This window comes from Diceros bicornis, chromosome 20 (genome assembly GCF_020826845.1).
Source record: "Diceros bicornis minor isolate mBicDic1 chromosome 20, mDicBic1.mat.cur, whole genome shotgun sequence".
In the NCBI taxonomy this organism is placed as follows: domain Eukaryota; kingdom Metazoa; phylum Chordata; class Mammalia; order Perissodactyla; family Rhinocerotidae; genus Diceros; species Diceros bicornis.
Genome location: NC_080759.1, coordinates 33,214,441 through 33,241,619, shown reverse-complemented (window position 1 = coordinate 33,241,619; position 27,179 = coordinate 33,214,441). Strand labels below are relative to the sequence as shown.

At 41.2% G+C, this 27,179-nt stretch overlaps 1 pseudogene; it reads right to left on the bottom strand.

Moving 5' to 3' along the window:
* Window positions 1-1,026: 1,026 nt before the first annotated feature.
* Window positions 1,027-17,169, bottom strand: LOC131418917 (UDP-glucuronosyltransferase 3A1-like; annotated as a pseudogene).
* Between the last annotated feature and the right edge of the window lie 10,010 nt (window positions 17,170-27,179).

Below are 27,179 nucleotides of genomic sequence, written 5' to 3'. Positions count from 1 at the left end.
GATATTCTCTACTACACAAGGGTTGCAAATTGAATGTTTCCTAACTCAAGAAAGTCTTGGGAACTGCCATCGCCACTGGACTTGAGACCCCATGACCTTACACGTAGATTCCCATTCTCCACTTGAGGTTTCCCTTATCCCATTGGTAAGAGTGGGATTCTTGAGAAGGAAGCTCAAGAAAAATGAGGAACACAGCATCGGCTGTGGGCCAAAGGTAGGCTCCAGGCCTGACCAGCCGAGGAGGTGTCTTCTGCAGGTGAGGACTCAGGGCAGAGACCAAAAGTGGAGTCCTGGGAGGAGCGGTCCCTGCCTAACTACAGGTCAGAGGCCAGGCTTCCTGAGCTTTGAGGTGAGGTGAAAAGGAGATGCAAGAGGAAGGCCAAAAATGGAAGAACTGGCCAAATATCTTTGGTGAGTTTTATGAAAAGTGAAAGAAGGAAAAATTGGGAAAGAGACTGAGAAGTCTCCTGGAGAGGGAGAATGAAATAGTCAGAGCACTGTGACTAGGGACAGAGGGTGAGGAGGAAGGCGGGGCTGGCTGGTGAAGGCTTGTGTCTGAGTAGAGGGGTCCATTGATGAGGGGCAAGTCAAGAAGCCCTAGATCAAATTCAAAGACACAGACAGTAGAACAGGGGTTGCCAGAGACTGACATGGGTTGGGGAGGGGCAGGGAAATGGGCAGTTATTGTTTAATCAGTGTAGATTTTAGTTTGGGAAGATGAAAAAAGTTCTGGAATTGGATGGGAGTGATGTTTGCATGACTATGTGAATGTACTTAAATGCCGCTGAACTGTATACTTAATGATCAAAATGCTAAATTTTATGTGATGTATATTTTATCATAAGTTTTAAAAAAAGAGTCCAAGAGTGCATAATAAGGCTTTCTAAACATAGGCAGAAAATAGTGAGAAGCAATTCGTGTGCCAATTGGAGGTGAGGGGAGGACACCAGGGGTGGCCTGTGCTGGGGAAACCTTCAAAGAACCAGTGGCTGCCCAGCACACCACCCCCCAAGGCTGCACTTGGCATCAGGCCTTCTTCAGCTTCCTGGCCCCACACAGCCACCTGGCCACCACACCCCGCAGCTTCCCACAGAGCCACACGGTGCCCAAGGTGACCACCAGCAGGAACAAGAAGACGTCAAGCAGGTACTGCTCATGCCACGGCTGCTGGAAGGCATGGGGTTTGAGATGTGCAGCACCCTTTGTCTGGAGGATGTGGTCGATACAGCCCACCAGGTGCTGGGCAGGGGCCAGGGGGTGGGAGCGCCTGATGATGCTGGCAGCCACTGTTGCAGATTTGTACCTATTGGCAGAGATAGAGGCGGGGCATGACTCACGTGCTCTCAGAAGCCTTAGAGAGCTTGTATCACACAGGCACTTTCCACCATATGCACAAAAGACTCTGCTTCAAGGGAAAGTTGTTGGCCTGGCCTTGCCACTGTCTAGCTGGGTCCCCTTGAAAAGTTCAAACTGGTGCCTACCTGCAAGGATCCATGCTTAGTGCTAAAGGTACTAAACTACAAAAGAGTGACTAAGTCTATAAGGACTAGTCCTTATCTCAAGAAGATTATGGTACACTAAAGGAAAAAGTGTATATAAATATATACGTTGTAACATATACCTGATTCAGGGTTTATGTCTTTGAAACCCTAATAAGATATTCAGTCCATCTTGGTTATAGGATCATTGTCCTCGATGGGAAGTTACCTAAGAGATCTATGGGCCCTTTTGTTGACTCACTTAACAGACATTCCTTCGAACTTACTTTGTGGCAGGCCCTGTGCTAGGCCCTGGGAACGTCATGGAAACCAAGAGATACACGCTGCTGTCCTGGGGAAGCTTACAGTCTACTTTCTAGTGTGGGGACAGACAGTGAATTAAAACCTAATGAAATGGAGTTAGACAGATCCTGATAAGTGTTAAGAAGGAAATAATGAATGATGACTGGAGTGGGCGGGAGAGGAGTCTAGTTAGGACTGTCAGACAAAGATGGCCTCTCTGAGGAGGTAACATTGGAGATGAGACCCAATGTGATGAAGGATCCAGCCCTGTGAAGAGAAGGGAAGGAGTGTTCTGGGCAACAGCATAGACAGAGGTCCTGAGGTAGGGAACAGTGTGACATACTTGGGACAGAAAGACCATCTCCTAATCAGTTGAAATTCTACTATAAGCACCCCAAAATATAAGACCTCTTAAAGAGGCCTTGTTTAAGTAGTTTTGGTTTCTCACAGCCCATAAATTAGAAAATTATTCTCAGCAACTAACTTAAATCTAACCTAGTCTTGCTCTCAGAGGAAATAGGTCAGCTGTTAGCACCACAAACATATTATTCTATGTCCTTGAAGTTTCAATTTTCATTGCAAAAAGACCCACATGTGCCCTTTGTGTTTGATGCCTTCATTCAGCCTGTGTGGTCACAAGCCCTGAGAGCTGCATACCTCTTGTTTTCTATGACTTGCTTAATCTTCAGAGCCAGTGTCTCAGCCTTCATCTGCTTTAACTGGATAAAGACACCAAACTTTTTGGCTTCTGTTCGGAACAGGTTTTCAGGCTGGTCTCCAAAAAGGGGAATCCCCACCATGGGCACGCCATGTTGGATGGCCTCCATGATGCTATTTATCCCACCATGGGTGACAAAGAAACAGATGTGAGGGTGAGCTGTTGTAAATAAGAAAGCAGAACATCTCAGCATGAAAAGTTTTAAAATACCAGGTAAATCTTAAAGGGGAGAAGAAAATAACAATGGATTCTCAAAGTGTGTTGGAGCCATTGTAAAGATACGTTTTGCTTGGGACACATTCAAGGTGCATGTTCCAACATACAGGACCCCAGCCCTTGACTTTGTACAGAGACTCCTTGAGAAAAGTTGGAATCTAGCTAAGACTGAGAACCCAGTGAATCCTGTAGAAAATGGTGCTGAGCAAGTCATATGTCTCCATCCATCCATCCAGCCAGCCAGCCAGCCAGCCAGCCAGCAATCTTTCTCTCTATCATCCCAGTGCCTTTCGTTGCTTCTCTCATTTCTGGTTTCTCTTTGTGTCTCTGTCTGTCTCCATATCTCTGTTTCGAGCAATGTTTTCTCACTTGCCAACTAATTTCCTTCTCTGAATTCCTGACACATTCATTGACATCACAACTCATGTAGCACTCTTAAGACTTATACTGCATGTATTATCTCCTCAAGTATATGAGAAGACCCTTGAAAGCAGAGACTGGACCCTACACCTCAGTATGTCCAGTTTCACTGTTTCCATTTGATCCTTATGTAGAGCTAACTAAAGTGATTGTTGATAGTGTGAAGCGTTCATCTCAGCCTGTGACACTCAATTGTGATGTGCATCAGAATCTCCTTGTGTCTCTTTGAAATGAGAATCACGTGCCCTGCCCCAGACTTAGAGAAATACACTTGCAGAAGTCAAACCAGGAATCTGTTTCTTAAATTCCACAGATGACTTTGAGTCATAGTCTTGGTTAACAGCCTCTGATCCAGCCAGTGGCTATGGTGGTGAGGAGTCTCTACGAAGCATCAGCGGGCACAGAGCAAACTTGTTGGGAAGTGGGGAGAATCTTTGGTACCAGAGACTCAATGGACCAAAGAACTGGCTATGAGTTTTCTCAGCTTGGCACTCAGGTATTTTGGCATATCCCGAAGGCACTGTGGGCATCAATGTTGTGAAGGTATGAGTCACTCACACCTTAGTAGCTAAGGAGGTTGTGTGTGTGTGACTGTGTCTGTCTGTGTATGTGTGTGTGTGTAAGAACATGTGGATGAATAGGTTCTCCTGAAGACACTAAATACAGTGGCATTGTTCCATGGTACATGTTCTTAGAATTCACAGGTTATTTTGGATTGTGTTTGGGTGACCTTGTTCAAAACCAAATGCAGTCAGTCAAGGGGACTTTAATGGCTGCAGACTTCCAACCTGGGGGAAAAAAATGAAGAGGAGAGAGCTGTTTTGGCTTCTGATCTCATTGGAAGTATAGGCTGATTCCCCCAAAACTCCAGCTGATTGCTCCATCCCTGCCCTCTGGAGACTTACTTTTAGCTATCAGCAGGCCTTTCTCACAATGATGGGATTGCCCAACTGGAGGTCAGAGCCCTGAGCAGCCCAAAGACATGTAAATAAGATGAGAGAAGCCGACCTGCATAGTCCTTACTCAGGAGGTCACTCTGAGGAAGCCAGTCCACAATTTTCACATTTGCTGCCAATTTGATGTCTTTGGGCCAGTGAGAAGCCTTATACCTCCATATAACCTCTTGAGGGAGATGAGCAAAGGCACTGTTCATCTCCTTGAGAAGCTCCTGGGACGAATAGCTGCTCACCATGGAGCCCAGGGCCACAAGGACAAAACCAGAGTCTCCAAACTTGTCAATGAAATTCTCAAATTCCTGGAGAGAGAAAAGAAAGCGAAGGAGGTGTACAAAGCTGTCACAAATGCCAGGACAGCCAGGAAATGAAAGTCAGGTATTAACTAAGCATACCTTCCTGTCACTCCTAGACCTCACTGTCCTGAAACTATTATTATAGCCCCTGAGACAGCTCAGGACCCTCTGGACTGTGCTCATGCTAATTATGGTGGTTGGAACATCTTTCCTCTTTGAAACCCTGATCCAATCATCAGAGCCGTTCTAGACTCTCAACTCATTTTGTGTCCGTGGTGACATGGGATTGTTCCAAAACCAGACCAGAGGTGGCAGTGTAAGGAAGAATTCCAGTGGAGATCAGGGTCCAGCAGAGGAAGATGGGACTTCTGGAGGCTAGAGAGGTGAAGCTGGGAGAAGGCCTCTGGCATAAGAAGAAGTGGAGGCAGAATAGGGAAGGCACCTGGATACCCTCATCCAGTGTGCCACATAATGTGCTTTGCTCTAACATTCCATGATATTCTCAGTGACTGATCTTTGTAGTTCATCTCCTACCTCAGTGGTTCACCCATATGACTGCAAAGTATATCTGCATGGGATGAGTTTTAAAAAGTGGCGTATCCCAGCCCCCATCCCAGACCTGCGCACTTTATTTTTAAAGACCCCCAAATAGTTCTTAAGGAGGGTTGTGACCTTGCAATCATGGCTTTATCACTGTTTTCTCAATTCTCATTTCCAAATATTTCTGAGGACCCTGACTCTCTCTGGACTTCTGGGACTCCTCTCCAGCTCCTAGACTCTCATTCTGTTGGGTGGATTCCAACCAGAATAACACTGCCTGATTTACCATCTCAAAGGAGCAATTTAAAACGACCTTTTATTATTACAAAAGAAACGTGAGAACTTTATATAGAAATTGGAAAATACAGAGAGGAAAACGCTTTGAAAAAAGTCTCTGTCATCTCACAGCCATTACAACCCTTAAGCCCATTATGCTCCTACTTAACCATGCCCTCCGCCTGCCCGTGGCCAAGGCCTGAGTCACCCTCCTGGGTAAGACCTCCAGCAATCTGGCCTGATTATATTTGTGCAACTGAATCTTTCACTCTCTACTCTAGCCAGAGTCACCCAGGGAACCCAGAGTCATGGCCATCTCACTGCTACCTCCACACGTGGGGCTCCCTGTTCTCTCCACTTGAAATGCCTTCCCTCCTAGCTCATTCCTAAAATCCTGCCACCAACTCAGAACCCATCTAGCCCAGGCATCATTCTCTGACTCTTCCTGCTCACTCACTGCAAGGTCAGCAGAGGAAGGGTTGACATATCAGTGCCTGGAATGCCCAGGCCAAATCAGGGATCTCTCTGGCTCTGAAGAGTATGGTGGTGTGAAAGTCATTTCTACCACCTGAGCCTCAGTCCCTCATTTATAAAACTGAGGACCATCATACTTCCCTCTGCATGGCAAAATATATATAATTTCCATATAAATGGCAACCCAGTGCTGATTGGCATCAGGCATCAACTAATCTCAGCTCACCTCCATTTTGAAAACTTCTAGCAGTGGTTCTGAGTCTACGCATTAAAAACGACGGGGCAGCTTTTACAACTTACAATGCCCAGGCCAGAACCCAGATCAACCAAATCAGGCCGTCTAGGTGGAAATAGGAACCAGGGCTCTACAGGCAGGGGATACTGGAGAAAATGCCTGCAGTCAGTCCCACACTGTCCTGCCTTGGTTACACCCTGTCTCACAGTGTTTTGTGTTTCATTGTGAGTAACTCACCTCCCTAACAATTCTTGCATGTGACATGTGACAGAGGCTTACTGCTTACTTGCTGTACATATGATCATACAAAATGCAAATGAAAATATCAGCTTATGAAAAGGGTTATCTCACCAGGGCCAGGACTAGGGTGAGACAATAGATGACCCTGGGTGTACCATTTGAGGAAGTCCTCAATCTCAAGGCGTTCAAGTCCTAATACTGTGCACACATGACCCTGGAAGTGAGTACTTCCTTTAAAAAGTGAGCCCTAGGTCCCTCACTTGCCTCACCCTACCTCATTCCCAAGATGGCGTTGGCAGGGGCAACCCCCAGCTCTGCACTGAAGACCTCTGTATGAAGTCTTACTGAGTGCTAAGGTTTTACTTACTTGTGGTACTGCTTTAACAGGTTTGGCCGTTAAGCCTCCAACATACACAGTATTGGGAAGCAGAGGTCAAGCAAAATCAAAGGCAAAGTCAGAGTTAATAAAAGTCAACTCGACTTTCTTTAGAAGATGAGACAAAACTGGCCTAGAGCCTTCGGGGAAATGCTCTTTGATGGTGTTGTCAAATGCAGACTGCATTTGCCATTGCTTAGTGGACAAATAAAAAAACATCAGAAAGTTCTTCATTCTGTCCCTGAAGTCCATGTGGTTGGTTAGCAAGGAACGGGATACCGGCAGGGGGCTTGGGAGCTCAAGGTCTACGCTGCCCAAGGGGATGGGAAATAGGACACAAATCTCTTCCCAAGCTTCTCAGCAACCAGGAGAGAACAGAAATCAAATGCATCAACAAATATCAGGTCAAAGTTCTCATTCTTTAAGGAATCCATGATATCATTTCTCCTTAGCAAATGATTGCACTGAAGTCCCAGTAGTTCCATCAACTTTAAAAGGTTTTCGAACGTGTGTCTGTAAGAGAGAAAATAAATGATAAATATTCATTCAAGCTGTTAATTTCACAATTCATACAAGAATCTTGGGGTAAAAAGGAATCCCCCTGCAAGCAGGACCACCCCTAGCAGCAGCATCCTATTCCACCAAGTCCATTAATACCCTCTTCTCAGTCAGGCTGGCAGATGTTCTGCTCCTGAGAGTGTTTCCTTCCTCCTCTCCCTTATCCTCTCTGATCCACATCTCAAGCACTCCCTAAGTGAAAAAATTTATCTTGGAACTCTCAGTTCTTGAAATTCATGGGCACAGTTGAATTACATTAACTGAAATTGAATTGCCACTGTTAGGCCTTCTGCTCTGGGAGTCTTCTATGACCATAGCAGACCTCACAGGTCTCCTTCTACTTGATAAATTCTGAGATAGTCTCCTTAACCTTCATTTACATACTGACTCTTGATGAGTGATTTATCTTGTTTACTCAGCCAAAGTGTGGAAGTTACTTAATGACACAGTCCCCGAAATATTGACATATAGGCTACTTTTTAAAATCACTGTGTCTTCTGAACATGACAGATCACCTCACCCAAGGGATTCTTTGATCACATAGAACTCAATATCTCAGCTAAAAATAGGAATTCCACCTTTCTATGCCCATAGGTTAAGCAATAAAAAAAAAAAATCCTGGTTTTGAAACACTTTATTAAACTTTCCACTTCAATAAAGGTGAAGTATCCAGAGACGATAATGGCAAAGCTTACTCATAACTGAAAGTTTGCCTATGAGATTATTCCAGGGACCTATCTTCTTTCAATGCTTTCCCATCATTGCCTGTATAGAATATGATTATGTCTCCTGTTTGTACAACATACGGGGAAATAGATGAGGATGCCCATCTGCACTTTAAGGTCCCAGAGGCAACAGATGCAAGGGCTCAAGACATCAGGGGCCTGCCAGCTGGATGGAGGGGCAAGAGAATCAATACCCTGGCACACCTGTAATTCTATGCCCCTGCAACATTGCACCTCAGATAGAGAAGGCCTAGAGGCTGAGAACTCATTAGTTAAACGCAGATCTCTGCCTGATCTTTAGGATCAACTTCAAATCACAATGGAAGGGATTGCTTGAAATCATCCTCTGCTGTGTATTCTTAAAGATTTCACCTAACAAAGGAGTGGTTGCCAAATATGTTGGATAATTTCAGTAATGCTATAAAATTTCTAGAACATAGTTCATTAATCATCATTAAAATTTAGCTAATAGGTAGAAAAAAAGTTTCAAGAAAGCACAGTTACCTGTACTTGTCCTCAAAAATATTAAATTTGGGGAGAAGAGACAAAGCACATACTTAAATTATATAACTAACAATGCAAGATGATATAGACTAACAGTAAGTGTCAAAAAAGTAGGTTAGATCAGGTCTGTACAGGAAGGACTGGGATCTTCCAATCTGAGTGAGGAAAGAAGGCTTTATGGAAAAAGTCAGATTTAAGCAGGACCTTGACTACTTAGTAGAATTTTAAACATAAAAAGAAGGGGTAAAGCCCTTGTATTAACTGAGATAGACACAGATTTTTGTTGCTCCACTTTTATGTCTCAGGTTAAGGAGTTATTTGTTCCTTTCCACTCAAGATGAAGCAAAAGGAATTAACTTCATGTCTTATTTTGCACCAGGTTAATTGCTGTTCAAAATGACTTTTCAAGGTCAGATGTTCAAGTACTACAAAATATATGTTCATAAGTCTTCCCTTTATTAATGAACATATGTGAGAAGAAGCAGCAAAAATAAATGGGAAAAGATGGTTCTCATTTACATACCAAGAGTGAGAGGTTGATGTACCTATGCTTTTGTGTTGGTGAGATTGTAGACAAAGATTCTAAGTGAAGTATTGTGAGGAAGTCTCAGAAAGAACAGCTCCCACTTTCTACACAAATATATTCATGTTGATAGTGGAAGAGGGACAATACAGAGTAAGAAAGAATCTCCAGTGACTGGACTGGATGATTTGGTGAGAAATACTTGTTTATCTAACCATCCACTTATCTTCTATGCATTCATCCATCCATTCATCTATCTATCCGTCCATCCATCTATCCATCCATCCATCCCTTTCTTATATCCTCGGTCCAACCATACATATATCTATCCCTTCATTTGTATCACTAAAATGGTGACTATTGAGCTCAAATAATAAAAATAAATTACCTGCCAAGCAAATTTTCTTTCATAAAGAAATAATAAAACTTCATATGTTCTTTGTTAGAATCTTCAGGTGGAAGCCAAGTGATAACTTGGTATGATTTCTCCTCCTCTTTAAAATCTAATAAAACACCAATGGGTTTAAATGTTAAATATGTCACACAACATGGATTATTAGCATGATGATAGCCACATTTGTTTGTTCCAATAATTTTGTATTTATTTGAATGTTTGCCTTTTGAAATATTTTTGTTTGGTTTGGTTGCTTTCTCATTCATTCAATCTTATAAACTGAAAACATGGAGTGAGAACCTTACAAAGATTCAGGAATGCTTTTCAATTTAAAGTTTTGGAAGCTTCCATTTAAAGCTTTCACTGAAGTTATAGCTATTTGTCTCTCTTTACAGATGAGAAATAAAAGGTAATAGAGTTTAAGATAAGTTGTCAAGTTTGCACACATAGGAAGTGGTACAGTTTGTATTTAAATACAAGTCTCTTTGATTCCAGATACTTTGCTCTTTCTGGTTTAGGAAAATTCATTCTCATTATTTAAAATGATGCATCCAAATAGTTTTTTGATTCAGTAGAAAGTACTCAATGGCTTAATTGAAATAGCAGTCCTCTGCACATCTACTTACCAACTTGGCTTCTCCCCATCACCCACGTGTAATACAAAGTCTGAGTCTGTTTTTGATGTTTGACTGCTGACAGGGTTCAAGCCCTGTCTCCCACTCCCTCTTCTGTGCTTCATCTGGACAAGCTGTTAAGAAAGTCCCCATGCTCCCTCTCTTGGACTTAAAGGGAGTTTCAAACCATGCAATTCAGGCCAATCAGAAGGAAACCTCACCACATCCAAGCCCCTAACCACAATAAAAACTCAATAAAAATCCCTCCCTGCTGTGGAAACACATTTTTCAGATTTTCTTGGGATCCTGTCCTGCTCTTCCAAAAATGGCCTTATTATTTGAATAATAAACCTTTCATACTCTCTTCACGCAGGTGTGCCTTCATCAGTCATGACATCTAACTTAACTGCGTGTAGGGATCAGGGAGAGATTAATGCATGGTTCCACACATGAAAGTTCCCATATCCAATCTTAGTGAAATTACTGACTCTATCCCAGTATTTACCGGCAAACACTTTACATCATAGACTTGGCTAATATTTTCTATCCAGTAACAATTTCAATAGGCTTTCAACTGTAGTTTGCCTTCATCTTGGAAGGGACAGAATGCTCCTTTAATTGTTTACCTTTCTGATACTTCAACTGCTTCAATCTTTGTCAGCAAGATCTTAACCACAACCAACTTTCTCCAGGAGCACAGGTCTGACATGACATTGAGGACATCCTCCTCCAAGGAGATTCATTTGCCACACTCATCCAAGACATGGAAACATTCACACAGGAGCTCACACAAAGGGATGTACCATTGCCCCCACACAAGCTCAAGGCTAGTACCTCAGTTATACTCCTGGGAATTATGTGGTCAGTCTAAGGCCTCTCTATCCATGACACTGTCAGGAAACAACTATTCACTCAAAACACCACAATACTTCCACAAGTTCAACACCTTTAGGCCTTTTGTCAATCGGGAGACAACATTTTTCTTGTTTACATGTTTTACTTAAGTCCATTTATGCTTATTACTTGGAAATCAGCCCAGTTTGAATAAAACCACAAATCACAAAAAGCTCTAGATTCTGACCAAATTGCAATACAATAGGCACTGCCATTAGTGCCCCCTAAAGTTGCCTATACTGTAGAGGCTTTAGCAACCTCCTCTCATGCCTCCTGGAGTTCTCCTGACCACCTATGATGACTACAGTAGATTCTTATTGCTGCTGTGAAAAATTACTATAATCTTAGAGGCCTAACGCAATACAAATTTATTATCTTATAGTTCTAAAGATCAAAAGTCCAAAACAAGACTCATTGGAATAAATCAAGGTGTAGGCAGGTCTGCATTCCTTCTGGAAGCCCTAGAGGACAATTTGTTTTCTTGCCTTTTCCATCTGTTAGAGCTGCCTGCATTCCTTGGCTCATTGCCTCCCTCCAACTGGCAAGCACAACACTCTGACTTTTCCTTCCATCATCACATTTCCTCCTCTTACTCTCCTGTCCTCTTCTTTCTTATAGAAGGACTCTTGTAATTATATTGGGCCCAACTGGATAATCCAGAATAATCTCCCCATCTCTAGATCCTTATATTAATCACCTGCAAAGTCCCTTTGCCATGTAAGGTAGCATATTTGCTGGTTCCAAGGATTGAGACATGGATATCTTTGGGGGACATGATCTTCTTACTACATTCTGCTCTCTGCACCTGAAACACTCAAGTACATTCCGCATGCAAAATGCATTCACTCCATCCCAACATTGCAAATAGTTTCAAACCATTACACTATCAACTCATAGTTCAAACTCTCACCAACATATCATCAGCTCAAAAGTCCCAAATTATATCATCCAAATAATTTAATCAAGTATGGGTGAGAGTCTGGAGTTGGGTAAAGTTCTACCCTTTGCTCTCACTGCTTCACCCTCAGAATTCTCCTTTGTTCTTCATAAAAAGTATCATGAAATTGCAGCTGAATAGTTTATCAGCCTATTTGTCACTTTTGGGGAGTCTAACAGCCTTCTTTATGTCATCTTCTATTTCTTTCAGTCCAAACTGGTAGTGTTTCTTCTGATATAAAATTCTCAATTACCTTGTGGATCTCCTGGGTATGTCATGGGAATTCACTCCACTAGACAAGAGGCTGCTCCATTGATTCTTACAAAGTAATTTCATCTCTATTTTTGACATCAGCCAATAGGGCTAAAGGGATCCATGAGGCACAAATCTAATCTTCAAAGTGTTCTCTATGAGACTAAATACTCTGACTTTTTAATCTTCCAGGGGCAAAATAGCCATATCACTGATTTTCCTCTACAATATAAAAGAATTCACTGTTTTCCTCACAGTGAATCCCCTAATTTTAGAATCTATTGCAATCAAGAGAGTCTGAGAATTTCCAAAATCATAATGTCCTGGTTTCTTTATGCTTAATAGTTCCTCCTTCAATTTATCTGTTTCCTCTCACATTTTACTACCAATAGCAAGAAGCCTTTAACATCTATATTTCTACCCATATTCTGTCTAGGATGATTTACATATTGTCTAAGATGATATAGATTTTCTCTCCCATGCTCCTCACTTCCTTCTGAGTCCTCATTAGCAGAGTTCTTAACATCCACATTTCTACCAACAATCTATTCAAGGCAATCTAGACTTTTTCTATCATGACCCTCAAAGTCCTATCGGCCTCTCCCTATAACCCAATTGTGATTCCAGATATTGGTTGGAGCATTAGTACACGTGAGCATTAGAGATTTTTGCTACTTCAGTGCCACTCATGTCACTCATTATAGAATTTGTAAATGAATAAACAAGATGGGAAAGTCTGTCCAAACAAGGAGTTAGTGCATGGTTCAAATATTTCAACACACTGAAACTGGCATCAGGTCAGAAATAATAACCCAATCATGTGTTTTCCTTATTTGCATACATTTAGCCAGGCTGTATAATTGAAGTGAAGTATAAATATGCTGTTTCAAAGCCTCAAAAATGGTCATGAATGGAGAACAGTGAAAGAAACTCTAGACATTTAAGCATGAGGCCTATAGATAAAACTGAAGGTGTCCATGAACACCTTGAATTGCTTATAGATTTTGGTGTAAATATATTTGTTAAAGAGGTAGAAGGTCTGTAGCTTTCAAAAGTTTCTCAAAGTTCATGGTAACTGCCAAAATTATGTTTCAAACTAAATTTTTAATTTAACTTGATTTAATTTAACATTTTAATTAAATTTAATTACAATTTTTTAAGTTGAAAATAATTACACTACAAATTAATACACTATGGCTATTTAATCAGATCTGCAGTGGGGATAGATGCAAAAGGATTTGATTATAAATGACGTTCAATAAAGAAAACAGAACCAATCTAGAAGGTAATTAAAATGTTTTTAAGTAGAGACTCAGACAGATACTTGTATAGCAGTGTTCATAGCAGCATTATTCACACTATCTAAAAGACGGAAACATCTCAAATGTCCAGTGACAGATGAATGGGTAAACAAAATGTGGTACATACATACAATGGAATGTTATTCAGCCTTAAAAAGGAAACAAATTCTGACATATGCTACAACCTGGATGAAGCTGAAGACGTTATGCTAAGTGAAATAAACCAGACATATGAGGACAAATATTGTATAATTCCACTTATACGAGGTATTGAGACCAGTCAAATTATTAAGAACAAAAGGAGAATACTGGTTATCAGAGGCAGAGAGTAATGGGCTGATATTGTTTAAAGGGTACAGAGTTCCAGTTTGTGGTGATGACAAAGTTCTGGAGGTGGACAGTGGTGATGGTTGAACAACAATGTGAATGGACCTAAAGTTACTAAAATGTACACAAAAATGGTCAAAATGGTCAATTTTGTGTAATGCATATGTTACCACAACAAAAAACTTAACAGAAATTTTCACAAAAAAAATTGTTGTAAAACAATCTTAACAATAAGAAAGCCTGAAGTCATCTTCAAAGTTTCATAATTTCTCAGATTTTGTTCCTCTAAAATGTTTCTTAATACTGGAATTTTTTTGAAAAATCAATGCCTGAGAAATACTTCGTATTGAACAATCCAGAGCTTAAAGTCCTAAATCCACCCAACAATGTTAGTAGCCTGCATGTGACCTTGAGCAAATCTTTTCAGATCTCTGACCTGCCATTCTCTTGTCTGTCAGCAGAGAAGAGTTGATAACATTTATGAGCTCATTTTAGCTAAACTTCTGTCCATTCAAGGACTCAGTTAGGAACTTCCAACATCACTATACACAAACTCATGGGCAGTCACTGAAATTTCAAGAAAACAAGATCATCTCAATGATAGCTTCTGATCTTAGCTGCATAAATAAGGAACTCCCTGAGAAAGCTTCCTTAAATTTCAGACGTCGTAAGAGGAGAACTTAATCTATGCTATAGGAAAAGAAAATTGATCCTTACCTATTAGAAATCCTATTTATGGCTGAACATTTCTGTTCAACATAATTTCAAGCCACGTTATAAACAAGCACTTACAGAGTAATCAACAATTATTGATTGTGTGGAGGATTGCTTAGGATGGAGTAGAAATCCAAGTAAGGGAGGAAAATATGGCACAGAAGAGTGTGGAGGTCTTGTTGACAGAGCCCAGAAGGTTTCCAACACCTTACATAAACACACACACACACACACACACACACAATTTTTTATTCTTTAAGTCCAATTACATTTTAAAAGCCCCTGTATGCAAAAGGCATTGCTGTTCGTTGCCTGGAGTAGAAGAAGTCAAGAATTAGTGAGAAAAGATACCTGACATCAATAAATTTGTGCTCTGGAGAAACATGGTGACATTATGACCATGATCTTGAAGAATATGAGACATTTGGTCCATTAGTAGATAGTGGCTCCCACCTAGGAACAAGGCACAACTTCATTTTTGTAATGTTGAGAACAGAGGTTCTGAGGTTGATGAGGTGATAAATCCATAAGACAAGAGGTAGAGAAACAGAAAGTTGACAGTGAGTAGAGAAAGATGAACTTCATCATTTGCACTTTCTGTATCCATCTGGGTACGCCCTAGCCCACTTACCCAGAGCCTGCTGGCCCAAATCCTTGACCTGTGGCAAACCTCCATCATAGATCCTCTCTTCTGACTCTGGCCTCCATGTCAATGTGATGAGCCTCCTGGTGCTTAAGCCTTAAGGAGTTCTTGATCCTAAGGTGCATGCTGTGTTTTAGCTGGGGCCCTATGGAGACATAGTGTCCTAAAGAAATGACTGCACTGGAAGAAATTTTGGCACAGTGCTGTGCATGTGAGCGTGAAGGGTCCTAATGCACAATCGATCAGAGCTATTTCTGGAATCCTTATCTTTGGAAATTTATGTTAGTGTAGGAGCCAGAAATATGAGAGCTTGAATGTGAATCCAAGAAACAGCCATTGGAGCAGAAGGACATAGAGCCACTACTTAGAGTCTAAATCCTTGAGATTCAAACATATTTGGGAAGTCTTTTCTCAGCTGGTGCTTCAATTGTGCAGAACATCAAATTAAGACATTCAGGATAATTGCGTGGGCCCTGGATTGGGCCTACAGGATCATATAGGCATGAAGATTGAGACATCAACCATCCTAGGACAATCCTGGGATCCTAAGGAAAGAGAAGCTTGATCATGGGGGAGGTACAAGTTCCATCACACTAATGCCTTCTCTTAGACCCCACTCCAACATGGGACCTTTGATTGAATCTAAAGGTATAAGTAGCAGAGAATGTCAGATCAGGAGAGGAGTTAATTGGAAATGCCAAAAGTTTGGAGGTGGGGGTGACGGGGTGTAGTACTAGAGAAATGGTGTGTAGCTATTTCTCAGGTTTTTACACCCAGGCTTGCACAGTCTGAAATACCAGGGGAGGTATAAAGTACAAATGACCTCCGTCTCATACCCACATTTTAGTCCATATTAGACCTGGGAGCCAGGAAGAAGGGGTGACCACACAGACATCCAATCATGGAGGGTCTTGGTGAGCCCCAGTGCATCCCAGTGAAGGGGCTTCCAGCACCTCACAAACCACACCAGCTCCCTCTCAGTCTGAGGCAGGAGAACAAGGTACTTTCAAGAGGGGAAGAAGTTCTTTTGCTTCATCGCTACTAACAATCAGAAAGAAAACAAAGAAAGCTTTTTGATTTTGTTATAGGGTTTTTTAAATAATCATTATAAAAACTCCCCACTGAAAAGTGGTGAGATTGGGAGCTATGGAGACAATAGTATTCGGGTAAGAAATGCTTGGGGTAAGTAAATACATGGTGTCCACCATTCGGGAGGTCTGGTGCAGTCCTACAAATGGCGCCTCCCTTCCCCGACCCTTAGTTTCCCGCTGAGGAAAACATAGTGGGGGCTGAATTAGATGATTTATGGGTCCTTCCAGCTCTAAGATCCCCTGATTCTTGGTGACCTAAAAGTGATTTAAGAGATCCCACTGTGAGGTTGAAATAAAGTTTTGGGAAACTCTATCCTATCATGACCCCTTCTTCATGATATATTTTTCCCTTTCATATTCTATTCTCATTGGTGCAGAAGTAAAGGAAATAAAACTGAGGGCATAAAATGCAGACTTAACATTTCCCCGAGTCCTTCAAACACTTCTACCAGCACCAGTGAAAGAAAGGGGGGGCCAGGAAAAACCTGAATGTGTGAGGTCCACTCCTCGGCCCTGGTCAGATCTCCTTGTTTCCCCTGGATGAAAACACAATATCCCCCTAATTGTCTTTGAAATACCTTCCCTGCTCCACTTTGGCTCCCATGCTGCCACAGAAAATTAGTGCTACTGCCCCCAGGAGCACCTTTCCTGTCCTCCAAGAGTCTGCAAACACTAGCCACAGTCTTTACTGGCAACTGCTGTGCAACCCCGAGAAGTTTAGGTTGAGCCTTTGAATGTCCGGCCTGTGCCCTGGAGAAAGTGGACCAGGGTCTCCTGCACTGGGCTGGATCTTAAACTTCTGGCCCCAGCCCTGTATTATAGGTAGATGGTCCTGAGTAAGAAGAGAGAAGAAAGAGTATTTCTGTTTTATCCAGAACTATCTTCTCCACTTTGGTGGTGGTAGAGGCCCCTTTCTGCCTCCACAAACAGTGCCTACCCCTTCATCCTTAGGCCAAGGAAACAAACCTGCCCATCTGGAAAACCACACGGAATTATGCCCTGAGCAAGGGCTGTTTGCCTAATCCCTGGCACAGGTGCTTGGGACACTCTTGTCTCTGGATTCTTGGCCAAGCACTCATCCAGGAAGGACACAGTTAGAATTTTGGCAGCCTCTGAGAGCAGGAGCCCAGGCAGAAGGGAGCCAATGAAAAATAGCACCCGTTGCCCCATGATGCTGATTCCTGCATGGGAGCCCTGTGCCCTACTCCACCCAAAGGAACCTGTGTTGGTGCTTTGTTGGTGCTGGCTGGAAGCCTGGGAGATGGTAAAAGGTGGATCCTGCCTGTCTCTCTTCTATCTATCCCCACTTGCCCTCTACCTCTCCTCCCTAGATTCCTGCTCCATTGGATATTCTGCCTTCACTCTCCTACCCATGGGCAGTGGGAAGGAGGGGTTAGTGGGCTGATCCTTAACCCCTCTCTCTCCAGGTAATCACCACACTCTCCACATAGAAAATACTCTGAACCAGGAATGGTAGACACCTTAGGAAATCATGTTGATGACAGCTCCACCTCAAAGTGACTGGAACCTATCTCCATTTTATAGACCCTTCTGGAATTTAAGGTACTCTCTGTCCAATCTAACTCCTCTAATTACCTCACACTGCCATCCCCATTCCCCATTTCCCCAGGGACCTGCTTAAAATCTTTTCTAGTGTCCAAACTCAAGGGACACTACTCCTTGGAAGTAGTGTATACTCCCTGGGAGTAGTTTGTTTCTACCATCTGGAAGCAAAGCTCTAAAGGAAATCAACCTACCGTTCCTGCATTATATCTCTAAGGGCCTCTTAAGGAGGTAATCTATTCATGAACAGCTGCTCAAGTCCTAATCTTGGAAGTGCAGGTCTCTGCCTGGAGGACTGAACCACTAAAGCTGAGACTATAATTCTGCAAGAGCATCATAAAATAGGACTGGGGATCTTTCCACAGTCTCCTCAGGCACAAGCTGAAGACATCATATAATTATTCCTCTAATAATATCAGCCCTGGGGAGGACAGGGCATACAAACCCCAGAAGTCATCTTTGCATTTTCTATCCTCAACACAAGACTGGCTTTAGTAAAGGTTTCAGTGTAACTCTAAAATAGGAAGAGAAGAAACTTGAATGTAAGACCTGAAACCATAAAACTCCTTGAAGAAAACATAGTCAGTAAGCTCCTTGACATCAGTTTTAGTGATGATTTTTTGGATTTGACACCAAAGGCAAAGGCAACAAAGCAAAAATAAACAAGTGGGACTACATAAAACTAAAAAAACTCCTGCACAGCAAAAGAAACTATCAACAAAATGAAAAGGCAACCTACCGAATGGGAGAAAACAGTGTCAAATCGTATATCTGTTAAGGGGTTAATATCCAAAATATATAGAGAACTCATACAACTCAATAGCAAAAAACAAACAATCCAATTAAAAACTGGACAGAGGATGTGAATAGACATTTTTCCAAAGAGAAGATAAAAATGGCCAACTGGTATATAAAAAGATGCTCAACATCACTAATGAGCAGGTAAATGCATATCAAAACCACAATGAGATATCACCTCACACCTGCTAGAATGGCTATCCTCCAAAAGACAACAAATAACAATTGTTGGTGAGGATGTGGATAAAAAGGAACCCTGTGCACTGTTGGCAGGAATAAAGTGTGCAGCCACTATGGAAAACAGTATGGAGGTTCCTCAAAAAATTAAAAATAGAACTACCATATGATCCAGCAATTCCACTTCCGAGTATTCATCTGAAGAAAATGAAAACACTAACTTGAAAAGATATATGCCTCTCACGTTGATTGCAGCATTCTTCACAATAGCCAAGATATGGAACAAACCTAAGTGTTCATCAATGGATGAATGGGTAAAGAAATTGTGGTGTATGTATACAATTGAATATTATTCATCCATAAAAAGAATGCAGTCTTACCATTTGCGACAACATGGATGGACCTTAAGCATAATTATGCTCGTGCTAAGTGTAACAAGTCCTACAGAGAAAGAAAAATACCACATAATCTCACTTGTATGTGGAATCTACAAACAAAAATAAACGTACTAAGCTCATACAGACAAAGAACAGATTGGTGGTTGCCAGAGGCCGGGATAGGGTGTGGGTAATTCGGGTGAAGGGAGGCAAAAGTTAGAATCTTACAGGTATAAAAAAAATAAGTCATGGGGATGTAATGTACAGCATGATGACTATGATTAATAATACTGTATTGCATATTTTAAAGTTGCTAAGACAGTAGACCTTAAAAGTTCTCTTCTCAAAAAGAAATTTGTGGGCCGGCCCCGTGGCTTAGGGGTTAAGTGCACGCGCTCTGATGCTGGTGGCCCGGGGTTCGGATCCCAGGCGCACACCGACGCACCACTTCTCTGGCCATGCTGAGGCTGAGTCCCACGTACAGCAACTAGAAGGATGTGCAGCTATGACGTACAACTATCTACCGGGGCTTTGGGGGGAAAATAAATAAATAAATAAAATCTTTAAAAAAAAAAAAGAAATTTGTAACTTTTTATGGCAACTGATGTTAACTAGACTTCTTATGGTAAGTATCATTTCACAATACTTACAAATACCAAATCATTATGTTGTACACCTGTAATTAACATAATGTTATATTTCAATTCTACCTCAATAACAAAAATTTTAAATTAAAAATAAAAAAGGCATAGGGCCGGCCCCGTGGCTTGGTCGTTGGGTGCGCGCGCTCTGCTGCTGGCGGCCTGGGTCCGGATCCCGGGCGCGCGTCAACGCGCCGCTTCTCCCGCCATGCTGGGGCCGCGTCCCACGTGCAGCAGCTGGAAGGATGTGCAACTATGACATACAACTGTCTACTGGGGCTTTGGGGGAAAAAAATAAATAAATAAAAATCTTTAAAAATAAAAAAGGCATAGAAAGGCATTCAAAGGATTCCTTGTCTACAGGATGAAGTGGGTCCTTGAATTCTGTTGGCACTATTACTGTCTTCTGTCTACAGGTCTTATTTTTTCATCTGAATTTAAGGCATTACATTCTCATCCATGTGTGCATCCTTCACATAGCCATGCCCATTGTGGTGAGAGAGAGAGAAGAGGGGCTTTACCAGGAATCACAAGGCTCCAGCCCATATATTATTCTTCTACCTCTCATAATGTACTAGCAAAATAAATCATTTGTTTCTAACTCCAAACATATGCATTTATTCAACAATTATATTGGTAGCTAATTATATTCCAAGTACTGTTCTGCTAGGCAGACAGATGCTAAACACAATAACAAATAGAATATATAGTATGTTAACGGCAAATGCTACTAAGAAAAATCCAACAGGGAAGGAGATGTGAAGGGTCAACTATCAGGAACATTAAAATTTTAGATGGCATAAGTCAAACAAATTCTAAAAATTTATGAGTATCAGAGAAATAGGAGCACAATATGTGATGATATTTAATAGTTACTATCAATTTGGAGAAGTGCTACAATGTTATTTTTATTATTTAAAAAGAGATTGCTTGTCTCTTAAGATACATTCTGAAACATTTACAGATGTGGTGTTTATGGTTTGAAAATATCAGGGGGTGAGGACGGAGACGAGGTTGAAAGTGGGTGAAAATATAAAGGAAAGAAAATGTGTCAGGAGTGAGTAATCATGGAAGCTAAGTGTTGGGCCTGGGAAGATCTTCTGTTATGAATGTTAGAAATGTTTCATACAAAAGCTTTTTAGACTCTCCCAAAATGATTCTAATTTTTCCTGTTATTGTTTCAATTTTTGCTCTATACACTTTGAGGCCACATCAGTAGAAGTATACATTTACAATTATAGTTCCAGGTATCATCCCTTCCCAGTGAAACAATTAATATTCCTTAAGAAAGCACCAATTTTGTCTCCAGTAACACTTTCACTTAAAGTCTATTTTGTCTGATATTATTCCTAATTATTCAGGTTTTACTTTCCATTGGTATTGAATGACCCGTTTCTTTCTATCCTTTTATATTCAACCCTTGTATAGCCTCAACTTTTAGATGTGTCTCTTGAAACAACAAACAACTTGATGTTTTTAATCAAGTTTTCTGGACTAGATAAGGTGCAACTATCTTTTCAACCAATGAATAGATAAGGTTATTAAGAAAAAAAAAAGATATTTTGTCCATTTCTTTCCTTAAGGGTCGATTTCTATAATTTCTGTAATTTCTTAGTTTCTATAATTACAATCCATTTTGGGGACTAATGAATAAAGTTATTTCTCACAAGTTCAATATGCCATTTCACATTTGATCAAAAATAAATTGTGAGTCAGGCATAATAGTCTACATTGCTAAGTTTTGGTAGATATGAAACTTCAGACAAATGAGTCTGTACATATATTTTTAATTGTGGAAAAAGAGTCTCTATTTCATTTATGTTCCTGTTCATAACATAGTGAATGATATAGACATCCAGTGACAGACAGATGTAGATATATACTGATGTGCAGAATTCTATTAAAATAATCTGTAAAGAAAAACTCATTAATGTATGGCTTTCATGTCTGGTGATGGGCTTAGGGGTTGGCATTGTCTGACTTTCTAGTTTCCTGTTGTCCTGCAGGACCACATGTTTTCCCCACTGCGTTATTTTCTTTTTCATCATCAATATCTAAAGAGTGCCTCCCTCCTTCCCTTTTACCCTCGTCTCTTTCAGCAATGAAGATTTTCCAGGCCTGTTACCTTGGGTCCCTCATGCTTTCCTGTCCCTTTCCTGTTGTCAAAGCTTCAATCTACCAGGACTCTTTTTCAGAATTTTCATAGGTAATGTAGATTTTCTGTTTCTGGGCAACATCTTAGCTCATGTTTGGGCCCTCTGTGGCCCTTTTCTCTTTTCTGGACTATTTTTCTGGACTCACTAGCTCTCCACAAATCTTTGTAGCAGGAGTTCAGGAGATAACTCTGATGATAATTTTGATGATAACACTGATGTTGAGCTTTCTACTTATGGGAAGATGTGGGCTTTATTTGCTCTTTTTGTTGATCTTTATACTGTGTATGGCATCGATGTACATGTAGTTTGTGAGGGCCATACAGGGAGAAAAGGCCCTGTGGCATGCTCCATTTCCTCCATCCTGACACCTACTCCAGCATTTTACGAACTTTAATGACAGACAAGAGGAGGAGGTTGACAAAGAGTGGGGTAGGCTTATTAAGGGCACCATATGCATGAGTGCTCAGGTTGATTCTAGCGCCTATCCATAAGTCTAAAGATCCTATTCTGCCACACATATGGGGACATTCTGATGTTGATACTTACCCCCTGGTCACTAGTCTTTTGCACAGATTTCAGAGCCATGCTGAATAAAATGAGAATCCATTTGCAAATCACATTTTCAATAGAACTCTAAATAGGATGACTTTCACCCTTCTTATACCACTTAAGGCTGTAGCAATAGTCCCTTGAGAGACAGCACCCAGCCCTCTCTGTGCTGTCCTTTGAATCAACGGCCACAATTCCGTTCCCCCTTCTCATCTGCACAGGAATCGAGGGCTGGGGCTCCGTGATGGAGATCATCCCCTCCCTCTCTCTGCCTGTGGTCCACATTGCACTTAGAAAGTCATTGAGGGCAACTCTGGGCCAAGTGCTTCCTCAGGCCCAGCAAGAGACTGTAACCAGAAGACAAAGGTTTTGATTTTCCGTTATGTCCAAGATTGCTGGCTGATTTGGCGTATAAATATAGACCAGGACAAAACATCAGAACCCAGAAAATTCTGCTTTGATGGGTCAAGCATTGTGGAGGGTTTTTTACCCATTTTCCATCTGCTTCTGACACTACAGGTTGGATAATCTGAACCCACTTGCAGCTCTGTTTGTCCTCCCCAACTGCCAGTGCAGAGATTTTCCCAGCTTTCCTTGCAGGCTTGAGTAGCCAGGAGACAGAATTCTGGGCAATGAGGACAGAAGTCTCATGGCTGGGAGGAGGGGGGAATGTAATTCTGTGAAAACTCTTACTCTCCTGATCAAAGTGATATATGAAGCTCATATTGCCCTTTCGGCTTTTTTGTGCTTTCTGGAACGCGGACATGATATCTGGAGCTGGGCAGCCAACTTGCCACCAGGAATTAATGGGCAAGAATTGTAAAGATTCTTCTTGACGTTGTAGACCTATTGATCAGTTGCCTATTTCCCATCTACTTTTCATGTAGGAAAAATAACTCTCATTTTGTGTAAGCCAATGACAAAAAAATTTGTGATTTTCAGAATTTTTTTCTCAACTATACCTAACAATAACAATTCTTTGAAAGAATACATTTTTAAATGGACATCTAAAATTTCTCGTCATAAGTTAAATAATTGAGCAGGATGCCATTTCTGGTGCACTGTAAATGTTGTGCTTTTAAAGTGAACAGTTACATCACTGTTCAATTGATGCAGTGGTTGTAAATGTGTCAGCAGTTGGATACTCACCATCGTCCATTCTTGACAGAGATAAGCGCCTCATTATCATTTGGAAATATTTCATCATTCCATTTCTTCTTGAATTGTTATTTCTGTTCACTTTCCCCACAGAATTTAATTCTACTCTGTATGTGTTTATCCTTGAAAGAATTGTATTGAGTGTTCTATTTAATCTTAAGCATCAAAAATACGTATTCAAATTCAAATTAATATTTCTATTTCCTACAACAATAAAGCTCTAAGAGTTGAATATTTTTACCAAGTTACCATTCTAAGTTTTAATAATTGCATTAAATGAGCCAAAGTAACATAAACATACTTCAAATTTGATTAACAATTACTGAACATAAAATACATATCTCATAATGAGATAAGGGGCTGTTTTTAAATTCATTTAAAATTTTTTAAGATAATCATTTTATTTGCTCTTGATTCTCTCTCTTGTTTTGTTTTGTTTTTTTTTAAGAAGATTTGCCCTGAGCTAATATCAGTTGCCAATCTTCCTCTTTATTTTTTCTTTTTTCTCCCCAAAGCCCCAGTACATAGTGGTATGTCTTACTTGTAGGTCCTTCTAGTTCTTCTATATGGGACACCACCTCAGCATGACTTGATGAGTGGTACATAGGTCCACGCCCAGGATCCCAATCGGCGAACCCTGGGCCGCCGAAACTGAACACTGAACTGACCGCTACACATCTGGGCTGGCACCTCAATTTATTTAAAATTAATTCATGTGTCTGTAGATAAACATTATCTGCTTCTGGAATGAGACAGGTTTATATCAATATCTCTTAGTTATGGAAACACTGAAAAAATTATTCACATCAATAAGTAACATGAATAGTAGGAGTTTTGTTATGATCATCTTGAAAATAACGCTCCTCCATTCTTTGAACACCTTCAGAATACTGTGCCAAAAATCTCATAGAAATCCATCATCAAAGTTATTTTTAATTGCTTAACAGCTGAAAATCACAGTTCATCCTTGAATTTTGTTAAAAATAAAGAATTGTAAGTCACTTTAATGACAAAGTGTTTCTTGCCCAGTCATTAGATTTCAAACTGTCCATTTGGTATTCCTGTTTTTCCACCCTGGGACAACGCACCACAGTGAGAATAGGGATGGGTGAAAGGTGTGCATTTCTTTGTAATATGAGTCAGGAAATTGTGAAAAGTGTAGCAGGAAAGATACTCTATCACCCAAACACAGCACATTGTTGGGCAGACCAGAGTTAGGAAACTAGAGTACACACAGGTGTGAGAATTATCGCCTCCAAATCCTCTGTACCCTGCAGCCCTGGAGAAGTCTTCATGTGTACACTAAGGTGCAGAGAGCCCAGGTTGAAGGCCACTGACTTAAGCCCCTCCACTGAGGCTTTCTGTTACTGGTGGCTAATTGATTTCAAATGACGATATCTTTCATCTGAGACAATATGAAGTTCATAAATGGTCACTAAAGGAATATGGAACAAAAAGTCTAGCTCAATAACCTTCCAGGAGAGAGATTTTAATAAGTAGAAGGAGTGAAATAAAATAAACTATTATTTGGTCTTTATGTCTGGAACTCTCTTCTCTGGCATATTTTGTAGGCTTGCTCATTTGTAAAATCTCTGTAATGGGCAAAGCTCTCAATACCACAATTGAGAAAGGAAGAGGGGTCACTGGCTTCCATCCTTCCCAAGGATCTCATCTACAGACAATGGAGGGGGCTCCATCCTTCTTTGTGGAAACTTCTTTGCTTTGCTTTTGCCCTAACAAAAGGAGATCTTTCAAAATTCATCTTGGACTTTTCATCAGGAAAAAACAAAAAACAAGCCCAGAGGACTGAATCATTAGTGCAAGTGTTATCTGATTATTACTTACTGTTATCTTGAGACGAAATTTCAATAAATTTGTAGAAAATTCAATTTGACAGATGTGTGTCTCTAAAGTTCTGAATATTTCATTTGAATACTTAAAAAAAATTAAATGATTAACTAATTTAAAGGCTAGCATACAGAAAGGAGCCTCCTTAGGTCTTAGGGGCAAAAAATGCCCCTAAAACAAAATATCCCAAGAGAATTCCCTAGCTGATCAAACTGTCCTCTGCATGTGTGGGCATGGAATCTCCCTGGGTGGGAGGGGTCCACCTGCCAGGACCACCATGTGGTAGGGCAGGTTATTCATTGCAAGGACGTGCCCACAAGAGGGACCTGTGGGGCCTAAAACCAGCCCATCTCCACTCCCCAAGCCTTGTGCCTGGGTTGGAGGAGACAACAGGTTTTGCTGCTGTTGTCTCCATTTGCACAAGGGTTCCCTCTACATGTGTGGTTGCCTCTGCTGGCACCTGCTTCTTTGGGTTGGGCTAAATAGACACATCTACCTCACTACACGGCAGAAAGGAGATGAAAGAATTAGGAAAGCATAACACACTTCAGAATATTAAAGGACTATTGTTCCTATTTTGCATGTTCACTACTCTGAAAGGTCTGCTTTCCACCCACAGGTGGTCACTGTTGGTTTAAGACTGTCCCTGAGGACACTGAGTCACAGGGTCACAGGTGGAACAAAACATCCAATCCTGCCCCTCCCTGCATGCCCTCCAAATGTGGCCAAAGCTCTAGTTTCCTGCTATTATCCATCCTGAAAATCCAGGGCGACCTTGAGGATGAAAGCCACCTACTAAGGAAGGCAGATCAGTCAAACAATAGATCTGCATTATTGAATATATCATGGAGCCACCATACTACTCCTGGACTGCCTGCATTCCTACACATCTCTTTTACATGAGAAAAAAAGAGGAAAAAGAAGAAAACCCTAAGCTGTCATAGCCACTTTTTTCTGGTCTCTATTACTATCAAGTGGATGCAATTCCCAAGAATATGTCACATAAGTAAAGGCTCAACCTCAAGAGACACAACAACACACTTAGTTTAAGAAGAAACGACCTCCTTTCTCATGACTTTTTCCTTTTGTTGAGGAAGAGTCACCCTGAGCTAACATCTGTTGCCAATCTTTGTCTTTTATTTTTTTTTGCTTAAGGAAAATTCGCCTTGAGCTAACATCTGTGCCAAACTTCCTCTATTTTGTATGTGGGTTGCCACCACAGCATGGCGGCCCACAAGTGGTGTAGGCTCGCACCTGGGAACAGAATCCAGACCCACAAATTGGAGCGCACTAAACTTAACCACTATGCCACAGGGCCAGGCCCCTCTTGACTTGATGTTTTTAGTGGGAAAATTGAAAGACAGCTTACTACTATGAAACGTGGAGACCAAGGCCACTTGAGCCCATGACCAACCTGCAAGCTCCATGCCTGATCAGAAAAGAAAGTGGTCTCTGTAGGAACCAAGGAATGAGTCAGACACAGTCCTGCAAGGATAATTCCAGCCCTGAAGACACATGTGCAGGACAGGCTTCCTGAGCTTTGACAAGAGTCTGCAGGTAAAGCAAACAGGAAATGAAAGAATTATGAAAGCATCCATCTTAGGTGTTATTCCACGACAAGTGGTGGAGGCAAGAGTAAGGGAAAGAGGCTCAGAAGATACTGGCCCTGGAGGCTGGAGTGGTTCAGGCTCAGGCATGATAAAGAAGGTGGGCTTCAAGGCTTAAAATCTGAGGGTCAATGGTCTAAATGACCCAGGGACAGAATCACACAACATCCCTTGCTGACTGGCACACAAAGAAGGCCACAAAAGCTGAGTAAAGAAATCTGATCATAGGAAGAAGTGAGTGAGCAGGAATATGTTGCAAAATTAGCAAGTAGATATGATGTGGAGAACAAGGATTGCCAGTAC